The 11749-nt window shown below is 40.0% G+C and overlaps 1 pseudogene; it reads right to left on the reverse strand.

Moving 5' to 3' along the window:
• Positions 1 to 490: 490 nt before the first annotated feature.
• Positions 491 to 5425, reverse strand: LOC132098684 (uncharacterized protein K02A2.6-like; annotated as a pseudogene).
• Positions 5426 to 11749: the final 6324 nt, after the last annotated feature.

An 11749-nucleotide genomic window follows, 5' to 3' on the forward strand; every position in this document is an offset into this window, starting at 1 on the left:
CAATACAGAATGGAGAAAAAAAACCTTGGGAGAAACCAGGCTCAGTTGGGGGGCCAGTTCTCCTCTGACCAGATGAAACCAGTAGTTCAATTCCAGGCTGCAGCAAAGTCAGATTGTGCAGAAGAATCATCTGTTTCCTGTGGTCTTGTCCTGGTTGTTATATTTTTCGAAATATCATTATATTCTGGAGAGCTCTCAATAACAATAACACATTGAAACCGAGTACGCTTAGAACTGACTTCTTTTACTGTTCAATGTTCAAGGTTCAATAACACATGGCTATACAGCGCCATCTACAGCAAGAAAACAACTGCATGATAACCCAGTTATCAATACTAAATACATAACATTTCCTCCCAACTTAAATCAAGGTTTTTCAAACAAAACAAAAGAAATATTTCTTTTCTTGAATCCAACTTTAACCACAACTTAGTGAGCACGTCTTAATCTCCGTGAATCTATTCCTTTTATATACTTATACATATATATATTAGAATGCTTTATAACGGTCAGGTGGTTTAGAGAGACGGGTAGGATAACGCTTAATAGTCTCTCCAGTTTGTACAGTCCCTGGGGGTGATTGGTCAATGTTGCCTGACTCTGGTGTGTCAATCGTCTTTTCCCCGATGTTCTCCTGAAACGGAGGTGCCTGCAAATTATCAGGGGGAGCAGGAACTTCTGGTTACATCTGGGTTTCAGAGGATTCAGTCCCTTGTTTCAGTAATTGATCTACATGACGTTTCCAGATTCCAGAAGCTAGTGTTGTCAAAGACCCGGTACTTCGGTACCAAGTCGGTACTAAAAAAAAAATTATGTGACGGTACCAGGTTTCTTTAAGTACCGGTAGTACCGAGGTCCCGTTCAAACCCGGTTCAGCGCTATGATTTCCGCGCTATGTGTTCTGCGCGTCTCTGTGTGAATTAATGAATGGCAGAGACGTGCCGGTTTGTTTACTACATAGACCGAAGCGCATGACGCTTGCATTAATTTCAGCATCTGAGCTTCAGAGTTCTCTCTCCATCAAGTGATCTGAACTTCTCAGTTCATCTCAATGGACGCACAGCGCACCTGTAATTGATGCTCTGTAAACTCTTTGTGAAGGCGCACGACTCACCGTCGCTTTACTGATAGCGCTGTTTCTCACACATGCAAAGAGAGAGAGCGAGAGTCTTACCATGCTGAATCGACATGCTATATGTAAACTATTCTTTGTTGTCTTCTCCAGTCAAAATAATGGAGTTCATATAGAATTATTCATATTTATTTTCGAACAAGCAGAAGACATACCGGTTTCTCCGGTAGTGGGCGGAGCTAATGCGCAAATGGCAATTTCATTGGCTGGCGCTGATTTCTTACCGTCCCTGTTTTGATTTCAGCAAATCATTTTGACCGAACGCAGACAACGTGATTAATATTCATGAACCCAGCAGCTCATCAATTCATAGTGCATTGTATATACATTGGTATGATAGTAGAATTAGTAGTAGTATTGTCTTTTAATAATAATTAATATGATCTATTACTATTTTTTTACAGAAACCCTCAATGACCAAAAATATCTTAAGCATCACCACCAGTCTTAAGTTCAGTTAAAATGACAAATATGCATTCATTAGCTAGGCCTAAGAGCTAATTTTTACATCAAGGCATTGTGCTAGAAATATTACTATTATTTAGTAAAATGTATGTGATACTGCTACTACTGTTGAAAAAAATTATAATACTTTATTTTTTAAAGAAATAAATCACAATATTTCTTCCATGTTTTAATTTTAGTAGCAAATCCCCTTTATTTACCAAAAATAAAATGTGTTTAAATTTCAAAAAAATAAAAGACAAATTAAATTTGGGTGAAACTTGTTTACTGTTTTTCATAATTATGTAACTTGTAGAAAAACTTTAAACAGTTTTAAATAAGTATAAAGAATGGCATTGGTTTTATTTTTAGTGCTAAAAAGTTATTTTTATTTTTAATTAGCATATTTTTGTGTTTTGCTTTGGTACCGAAATTGGTACCGAGAACCGTGGATTTTCACTGGTATCGGTACCGAATACTGAAATTTTGGTACCGTGACAACACTACCAGAAGCACCCACGTTGACAACGTAGGAGACAGGTCCCGTTTTGGACATCACCACTCCAGGTATCCATTTTCCCCCCTTTCCGTAGTCACGAGCAAGAACGGACTCTCCAACACGAAATTCTCTGAACTTAGAGTGTTTTTGAAGTCGTAATTGCTGGGCATCTTGGGACTGACTCACTGTTTTGGCGAGACTAGGTTTTAGAAGATCCAGCCGGGTTCTTAGTTTGCGATTGAGGAAAAGCATTGCAGGGGACTCCTTTGTAGTAGCATGTGGAGTGTTTCTGTATGTTAACAGGAATCCATCAAGTCTCTGTTGGATTGGAGCTGACCCATTTGAAGCTTTTAGAGCATGTTTGAATGTTTGGACAAAACGTTCAGCTTGTACATTGCTAGAGGGGTGATATGGGAAGATCGAATATGTTGCACCCCATTTGCCTTCAGGAAAAGTGAAAACTCCTCAGCACAAAACTGTGGACCGTTGTCACTGACAATGACATTAGGGATTCCATAATGACTGAAAAGTCCTCGTAAGACTTGAATGGTTTTGCTGGTGGTAGTACTAACCATAATTGAGACTTCCGGCCATTTGGAGTGCGCATCAACTACAATGAAGTACATATGGCCTTCAAAAGGGCCGGCAAAATCAACATGTATTCTCTCCCAAGGATGAGCTGGCCAAACCAATGGGTGAAGTGGCGCAGGACAGGGGGCATTTTGGATACGCTGACAAGTCTGGCATGCTTTGGATTGAGATTCAATCTGTCCATCAATACCCGGCCACCAGACATAGCTACGGGCCAGGTGTTTCATCCTTACCACCCCAGGATGCCCCAAATGCAGATCAGCTAACACAAGGTTGCGAAGCTTGACTGGAACCACGACACAACTTCCCCACATTAAACATCCTTGAACAACTGTGAGCTCATTTCGACGTGTCACCAAAGGTAGCAAACCTTGAGGTACCTCTTTAACTTTTGGGAACCGTCCGGTTGAAACCATGTCCAGCACAGGTGACAAAATGGGGTCCTTTAGGGTGTCACGTCTAATTTCAGCACTACTGACAGGAAGAGTGGCTATCTGGGTAGCATAGAACACATCCACCGTGTCCGTCTTCTCAGTGTGTGTCACTGGTAATGGCAGCCGCAACAGTCCATCTGCATTGGCATGTAAGGCTGCTTTCTTATACTCAAGGACATAGTCATGGGCGGCTAATATCAAAGCCCATCGTTGCATTCTAGCTGCTGCCATGGATGGAATGCTCTTGTTGGGACTGAGAATAGCCGTTAGAGGTTGATGATCCGTAAAGAGGGTAAACCTTCTTCCATATAAGTATTGATGGAATTTGCGAATTCCAAAAATTATACTCAGGGCCTCAAGCTCGATCTGAGCATAATTTTTCTACGCTTTACTAAGTGTCCTGGATGCAAAAGCAATCGGCTTCTCCTCCCCATCGGGGCAAACATGTGATATCACTGCCCCCACCCCATATGGGGAAGCATCACAGGCGAGACAAATGGGTAATTCTGGGTCATAATCTGTGAGTACTGCTGGTGAAGTAAGGAGATCCTTCACTTTCTGAAATGATTGTTCACATGCCATGCTCCAGCACCATTTTATTCCTTTACATAAAAGAGCATTGAGGGGGTTCAGCACAGATGCCAGATTTGGAATGAAATGGCCATAGTAGTTAATCATCCCAAGAAAAGAGCGTAATTGACTTACATTGGTCGGTGCAGGTGCTTCCATAATGGCTTTGATCTTTTCTGGCGATTTGTGTAATCCAGCTGCGTGAATGTAGTGACCCAGATACTCCAGTGACTGTTTGAAAAATTCACATTTTTCACGCTGCAATCTCAGGCCATATTCCTCCAGTCTAGTGAGTACTTGGTCTAGTGTCTTGAGATGTTCCCCATTATTTCGTCCTGTTATTAATATGTCATCAAGATAACAGTGAGTGTTTGGAATACCCAAAAGGATTTGATCCATTGCTTTCTGAAATAATGAAGGGGCTGGGGCAATCCCAAAGGGTAAGCGGTTATAGTACAGAATAGCCCTTTTTGAGTGGATATGGTGAGTAGTTTTCTTGACTCATGTGCCACTGACATCTGCAAGTAAGCGCTTGACAAGTCCAACTTACTAAATAATTGACCACCAGCCAGAGATGCAAACAGATCTTCTATGCGTGGAATTGGGCAGTGATCCACACAAATGGCTGGGTTGAGTGTCACTTTAAAATCACCACACAGTCTCACGGAGCCATCTTTTTTTTTATCACTGGTACCACAGGTGTGGCCCACTCACTCTACTGCACTGGTGAAATTACTCCCATCTCTGTTAAACGTGTCAATTCCACATAAGGTACTACCCATGGCTGGAAGAATTTTGGAGTATGGTCAGGCTTGAGTGTAATTTTTGCCTCAATTCCTTTCATGGTGCCTAGTTCTTTTTCAAAAACTTGGGAGTGTCGTTTTAACACACTCTCTATAGTATCTGTGGCTACATGCTTGACTGTTTTTATATCTTGCCAATTTAGTTTTATAGCTCTCAGCCATTCTCTACCAAATAATGGTGGTGCATCACTGTTATCAACAGACAAAGGCAATTTTGCCAACTGATTGTTCAACTTAACCTCCACACTGATAACCCCTACTGGCGCTAGTGCTTCACCGGTGTATGTTTTTAAAATTATATCAGTTGGCTGCAAAGGAATATGCTGCAAGTTACTGTCATATTTTCCTTTTGAAATCAACGATACTGCAGCACCTGTATCCAGTTCCATATACAAATGTGTGCCAGTTGCTCACTTCTCACCATATACAGTGACATTTCCTTTTCAGTGTCTGTACTGGACTAACCACTTTGTCTTCTACCTGTGTCTAAATGATGCACTCGTCTCTTATCCAGTTTACTACGTCGATTACTTAACTTAAACTTACTCTCGTGCTTTCTTTCTCTCTCAAAGTTCCGTTTATTTCTGCATACTCGTCCGATGTGGCCTTTCTTTCCGCATGAATGACAGGCTTGATCCTTGTACCAGCAGTCTTCGTCCGTGTGGTTCGTTTTTCCACATTTCTTACAATTATGTCGCTGTTTAGGCGACTTTAAGTGAACTGCTGAGCTTTGTTACCATCTCCTGATATATTTTTTCTCCTGGTTTATCAGGCGCAATCAAGTTACGTAGAAGGCTGTACGTTTTAGTGCCCATTACACTTAACAGCACTGGCACTAGCTTTTCCTCGTCTGCTCTGCATTTGCCTTTGTGAAGTGATCAAACCTTTCAATATACGTTGTCCACTGTTCGATGGCCTCGTCAAAAGCATCAATATGCCCGATAGTCGCCATCCTAATTGTCCCACTCTTTGATTGTTGCTAGTGTCTTCTGCCACACTGATATTATCCCATCCTCTTAGCCATTTTTGTTATATTTTTCGGAATATCATTATATTCTGGAGAGCTCTCAATAACAATAACACACTGAAACCGAGTACGCTTAGAACTGACTTCTTTTACTGTTCAATGTTCAAGGTTCAATAACACATGGCTAAACAGCGCCATCTACAGCAAGAAAACAACTGCATGATAACCCAGTTATCAATACTAAATACATAACACTGGTGGTCCTCTGAGACAAGGTCTTTACAGGGGATCTGTATCTGGGGCTCTAGTTGTCCTGGTCTCCACTGTCTTTCAGGGGAGTAGAGGTCCTTTCCTAGGTGCTGATCCACCATCTGGTCTGGATACGTACTGGATCCGGGTGACTGCAGTGACCCTCTGATCTGGATACAGACTGGATGTGGTGGCTACGGTGACCTCGGAATAAGAGAGAAACAGACAAATATTAGCGTAGATGCTATTCTTCTAATGATGTAGCAAGTACATAGGGTGTTATGGGAAGTGTTCCCGGTTCCAGTTTACCTAATTAATGCAGCCTAAAAATCCTTTAACGGATTTGGATATTAAAAGCAAATTAGTATGTTATGTGTAAGCCAGGTTAAAGAGATGGGTCTTTAATCTAGATTTAAACTACAAGAGTGTGTCTGCCTCCCGAACAATGTTAGGTAGGTTATTCCAGAGTTTAGGCGCCAAGTAGGAAAAGGATCTGCCGCCCGCAGTTAATTTTGATATTCTAGGTATTATCAAATTGCCTGAGTTTTGAGAACGTAGCGGACGTAGAGGATTATAATGTAAAAGGAGCTCATTCAAATACTGAGGTGCTAAACCATTCAGGGCTTTATAAGTAATAAGCAATATTTTAAAATCTATACAATGTTTGATAGGGAGCCAGTGCAGTGTTGACAGGACCGGGCTAATATGGTCATATTTCCTGGTTCTAGTAAGAACTCTTGCTGCTGCATTTTGGACTAGCTGTAGTTTGTTTACTAAGCGTGCAGAACAACCACCCAATAAAGCATTACAATAATCTAACCTTAAGGTCATAAAAGCATGGATTAACATTTCTGCATTTGACATTGAGAGCATAGGCTGTAATTTAGATATATTTTTGAGATGGAAAAATGCAGTTTTACAAATGCTAGAAACGTGGCTTTCTAAGGAAAGATTGCGATCAAATAGCACACCTAGGTTCCTAACTGATGACGAAGAATTGACAGAGCAACCATCAAGTCTTAGACAGTGTTCTAGGTTATAACAAGCAGAGTTTTTAGGTCCTATAATTAACACCTCTGTTTTTTCAGAATTTAGCAGTAAGAAATTACTCGTCATCCAGCTTTTTTATATCGACTGCATTCCATTTGTTTTTCAAATTGGTGTGTTTCACCGGGCCGCGATGAAATATAGAGCTGAGTATCATCAGCATAACAGTGAAAGCTAACACCATGTTTCCTGATGATATCTCCCAAGGGTAACATATAAAGCGTGAAGAGTAGCTGCCCTAGTACTGAGCCTTGAGGTACTCCATACTGCACTTGTGATCGATATGATACATCTTCATTCACTGCTACGAACTGATGGCGGTCATATAAGTACGATTTAAACCATGCTAATGCACTTCCATTAATGCCAACAAAGTGTTCAAGTCTATGCAAAAGAATGTTGTGGTCAACTGTGTCAAACGCAGCACTAAGATCCAATAAAACTAATAGAGAGATACACCCATGATCAGATGATAAGAGCAGATCATTTGTAACTCTAAAGAGAGCAGTCTCAGTAATATGATACGGTCTAAATCCTGACTGGAAATCCTCACATATACCATTTTTCTCTAAGAAGGAATATAATTTTGAGGATACCACCTTTTCTAGTATCTTGGACAGAAAAGGCAGATTCGAGATTGGTCTATAATTAACTAGTTCTTTGGGGTCAAGTTGTGGTTTTTGATGAGAGGCTTAATAACAGCCAGTTTGAAGGTTTTGGGGACATATCCTAATGACAATGAGGAATTAATAATAGTCAGAAGAGGATCTATGACTTCTGGAAGCACCTCTTTCAGGAGCTTAGATGGTATAGGGTCTAACATACATGTTGTTGGTTTAGATGATTTAACAAGTTTATACAATTCTTCCTCTCCTATAGTAGAGAATGAGTGGAACTGTTCCTCAGGGGGTCTATAGTGCACTGTCTGATACAATACTGTAGCTGACGGCTGAATGGTTGCAATTTTATCTCTAATAGTATCGATTTTAGAAGTAAAGTAGTTCATAAAGTCATTACTGCTGTGGTGTTGGGCAATGTCAACACTTGTTGAGGCTTTATTTTTCGTTAATTTAGCCACTGTATTGAATAAATACCTGGGGTTATGTTTGTTTTCTTCTAAAAGAGAAGAAAAGTAATCGGATCTAGCAGTTTTTAATGCTTTTCTGTAGGATAGGTTACTTTCCCGCCAAGCAATACGAAATACCTCTAGTTTTGTTTTCCTCCAGCTGCGCTCCATTTTTCGGGCTGCTCTCTTTAGGGTGCGAGTATGCTCATTATACCATGGTTTCAAACTGTTTTCCTTAACCTTCCTTAAGCGTAAAGGAGTACCTGTATTTAAAGTGCTAGAAAAGAGAGAGTCCATAGTTTCTGTTACATCATCAAGTTGTTCTGAGGTTTTGGATATGCTAAGGAATTTGGATACATCAGGAAGATAACTTAAAAAGCAGTCTTTCGTGGTAAAAGTGATGGTTCTTCCATACTTGTAACAAGAAGTAGAATTTACAATTTTGGCTATATGAAGTTTGCACAAAACTAAATAATGATCTGAGATATCATCACTTGGCTGCATAATTTCAACACTATCAACATCATTTCCATGTGACAGTATTAAATCTAGAGTATGATTTCGACAATGAGTAGGTCCTGAAACGTGTTGTCTAACCCCAATAGAGTTCAGAATGTCTATAAATGCTGATCCCAATGCATCTTTTTCATTATCAACATGGATAACTATTAAAACTTTATCTGCAGCCAAAACTAACTCAGATGTAAAATCACCAAACTCTTTAATAAAGTCTGTATGGTGCCCTGTATACAGTAGCCAGTACAAACATAACGGGATTTATCATTAACATTTGTTTCTCTGGATAATGTTATATGAAGCACCATTACTTCAAACGAGTTATACTTGAGGCCTGCCCTCTGAGAAATCCTGAAAACGTTGTCATAAATTGAAGCAACACCTCCCCCTTTGCCTTTTAGACACGGCTCATGTTTATAACAGTAATCTTGGGGGGTGGACTCATTTAAAATAATGTAATCATCAGGTTTTAGCCAGGTTTCTGTCAAACAGAGCACATCTATATTATGATCAGTGATCATATTATTTACAAAAAGTGTTTTCGTAGAAAGGGATCTGATATTCAATAAGCCAAGCTTTATCATTTATTTATCCATCTGTTTTTTATTTGTTGAACCTCAATTAAATTGTTAATCTTAACTTGGTTTGGATGTTTTTTGTATTTTCTAGTTCGGGGAACAGACACAGTCTCTATAGTGTGATATCTAGGTGAAAGAGTCTCTATGTGCTGAGAATAAGCTGACCTCTGTGACATGAGGCAGCTAGCAGACGGTCGGTTTAGCCAGTCTGTCTGCTTCCTGACCTGGGCCCCAGTTAGTCAAGTATAAACACTGAGACTATTTGCCATATTTCTAGAGAGAAGAGTGGCGCCACCCCAGGAGGGATGAAGACCATCTCTTTTAAACAGGTCAGGTCTGCCCCAAAAGCTTGTCCAATTGTCTATGAAACCTATGTTATTCTGTGGGCACCACTTAGACATCCAGCCATTGAGTGATGACAATCTGCTATGCATCTCGTCACCACGGTAAGCAGAGAGGGGACCAGAGCATATTACAGTGTCTGACATCGTGCTTGCAAGTTCACACACCTCTTTAATGTTATTTTTAGTGATCTCCGACTGGCGAAGTCGAACATCATTAGCGCCGGCATGAATAACAATCTTACTGTATTTATGTTTAGCATTAGCCAGCACTTTTAAATTTGCCAAGATGTCAGGCGCTCTAGCTCCCAGGAAACATTTGACTATGGTGGCTGGTGTCCAGGGGCGGACTGGCCATCGGGAGCACTGGAACATTTCCTGTGCAGTCGATCAGGCTGACGTGCGATACGCTGGTATGCAACTGCGAATTAATTGACGGTCTTATGAATCTACGAATCAGGCGATCGCGGTGTGAAAATGACACCACCACATGACCAAACATCAGCGAAGCACTGCCCAATTGGCTATATCCAGAGGCAGGCTTTATCTTAGAAAATCGAGCAAAAAATGGAGCGTAAACGCAAAGGAGGAGCAGAGAGGGAAAGTATAAAAAGGAGAAAAGCCCTGGCCACAGACGCAGCAAGTTGCTGCAAAATCCCAGCCATGTTCGCAAGTAAGGGAACAGGTCAGTCAGAATTACATTTATATTTACTAGGGATGGGACGGTTCTCTGAAAAAACCAAACTGTTCAGTTCACTACACACGGTTCGTCACGCGCTGAGACCGCTGTTCAACTTAAATCTGACAAAGCATCTGTAATATAGTTTACTACAAATAACACGTAAAAAAAAAACAGGGTTCAAATAATATATGTTTCTGTTGATGCATGCGCATTCTGGATTCCCAGACATTACAACAACCGCGATGAAAAAACCTCTACAAATTATTCACTCTTGTTCAATACCAATACTATACGAACACTGGATCAGTGTATTCTCTTAAAGTGACAGTCTTTATATTAATCGAACAGAAACAACAAAGAAATCACTCACTGCTCTTGATTAAAAAGCTTTTCAAAATGCAATGTTGTTTTACATTTGATTACTTTAATTTCTGTACCTAAAAACTAATGCAAGACCTACCTAAAAAAAACCTGAAAGTCAGTTTATTTTATTTGTATCTTTACTCTATTGTATTTATTTGAGGTGTTGCTTGTAGTTAGAATATTCTTAATAATATGATAATATATATATATATATATTTTGAAAGGATAGTTTTTCCATAAACATAGCACATACAACGGTACCGAAACCGTGAAACAAACCGAACTGTGAAAAAGTTGAACTGTTCCACCCTAATATTTACATGCAGAAGGACGCTTTCATTCAAAGCAACTTACAATAGATAAAATCTATAAAAAAAGAAATAATATATATATGACATATATATATATATATATGATAACAAATGTATATAATGATATATGTTTTAAAAGAGCATCTTAATCGCAAACTAGCACACTGTTTTACATATGGGGATACAGTATTTTTTTAGTGCCAAAATTGACCAGAAATAGATTTTCCATTTCTAGCCTACAGTATGTAGCCTAGTGTACAATGCTTATTTATTTTGAAGGTGACAAAGGAAGCAACAGTAACACTAGTGCTGCTAGTGCTCCTGCTGTTGAACAAGAGGGTGGACAGTTCAGCTTTTGAGTCAGAGAAGGAACCTTCAAGTAACATCGCAAAGTCACGTTCGGTGATACAGGAAACGAGGAGAGATCCAAGTGCAGGTATGAGACTTTATTAAAGGGCAAATCCAAAGGGGAAACAGTCCAGGCAGGGTCAAAACCAGAGAATCCAAACATAAACAAGAACAGACAAGAATACACAGCAAGGGCAAGACTACGGATTAACATGAACATTAGACAAGGACTCCGTGACACAGACTCAGACAGACCGGGTATAAATACACAGCAGGATGATGAGGGAACTGGAGACAGGTGGGGAACAATCAATTAACTCAAACAAGGAGGAAGGTGACCAAATAAGGGAACAGGAAGTGATAAGGTGACAGACACCGTGGGAAAGGAGGACACCTAGTGGAAACCCAGGGAACACAACCCAGACACTGTGACAAAAACTAAACATGCTGGCTATACTATAATTTCATCTGTAGTAGGACTGTGATCATTGGGACATACAACTGATGGCTGCATAATTAATATAGATTATTGAAAGTGCTTATTTCATATTGCAGAGAAACTCAATGTGCAGAGTGAGAGAGAGGGGGATTAAGGGAAAGATGATAGAGACAGTGAATGCCTTGATACTTCTTGATACTTCATTTGATTATTTTGCCCGTCCACAGTCTAAGGATTTTGATTTATTTTTCAAGTATAACCCAATTCAAACAACTGAAAAAGCCAAAGAGTTTAGCAGTCTGGTGGACACATGAATTGGGTGGTGGTGACTGCAGCAACAGAGGTGGCCTGGGGTGGAGTCAAATTCCC

The sequence above is a fragment of the Carassius carassius genome, chromosome 2, assembly GCF_963082965.1.
Source record: "Carassius carassius chromosome 2, fCarCar2.1, whole genome shotgun sequence".
NCBI classification, from domain to species: Eukaryota; Metazoa; Chordata; class Actinopteri; order Cypriniformes; family Cyprinidae; genus Carassius; species Carassius carassius.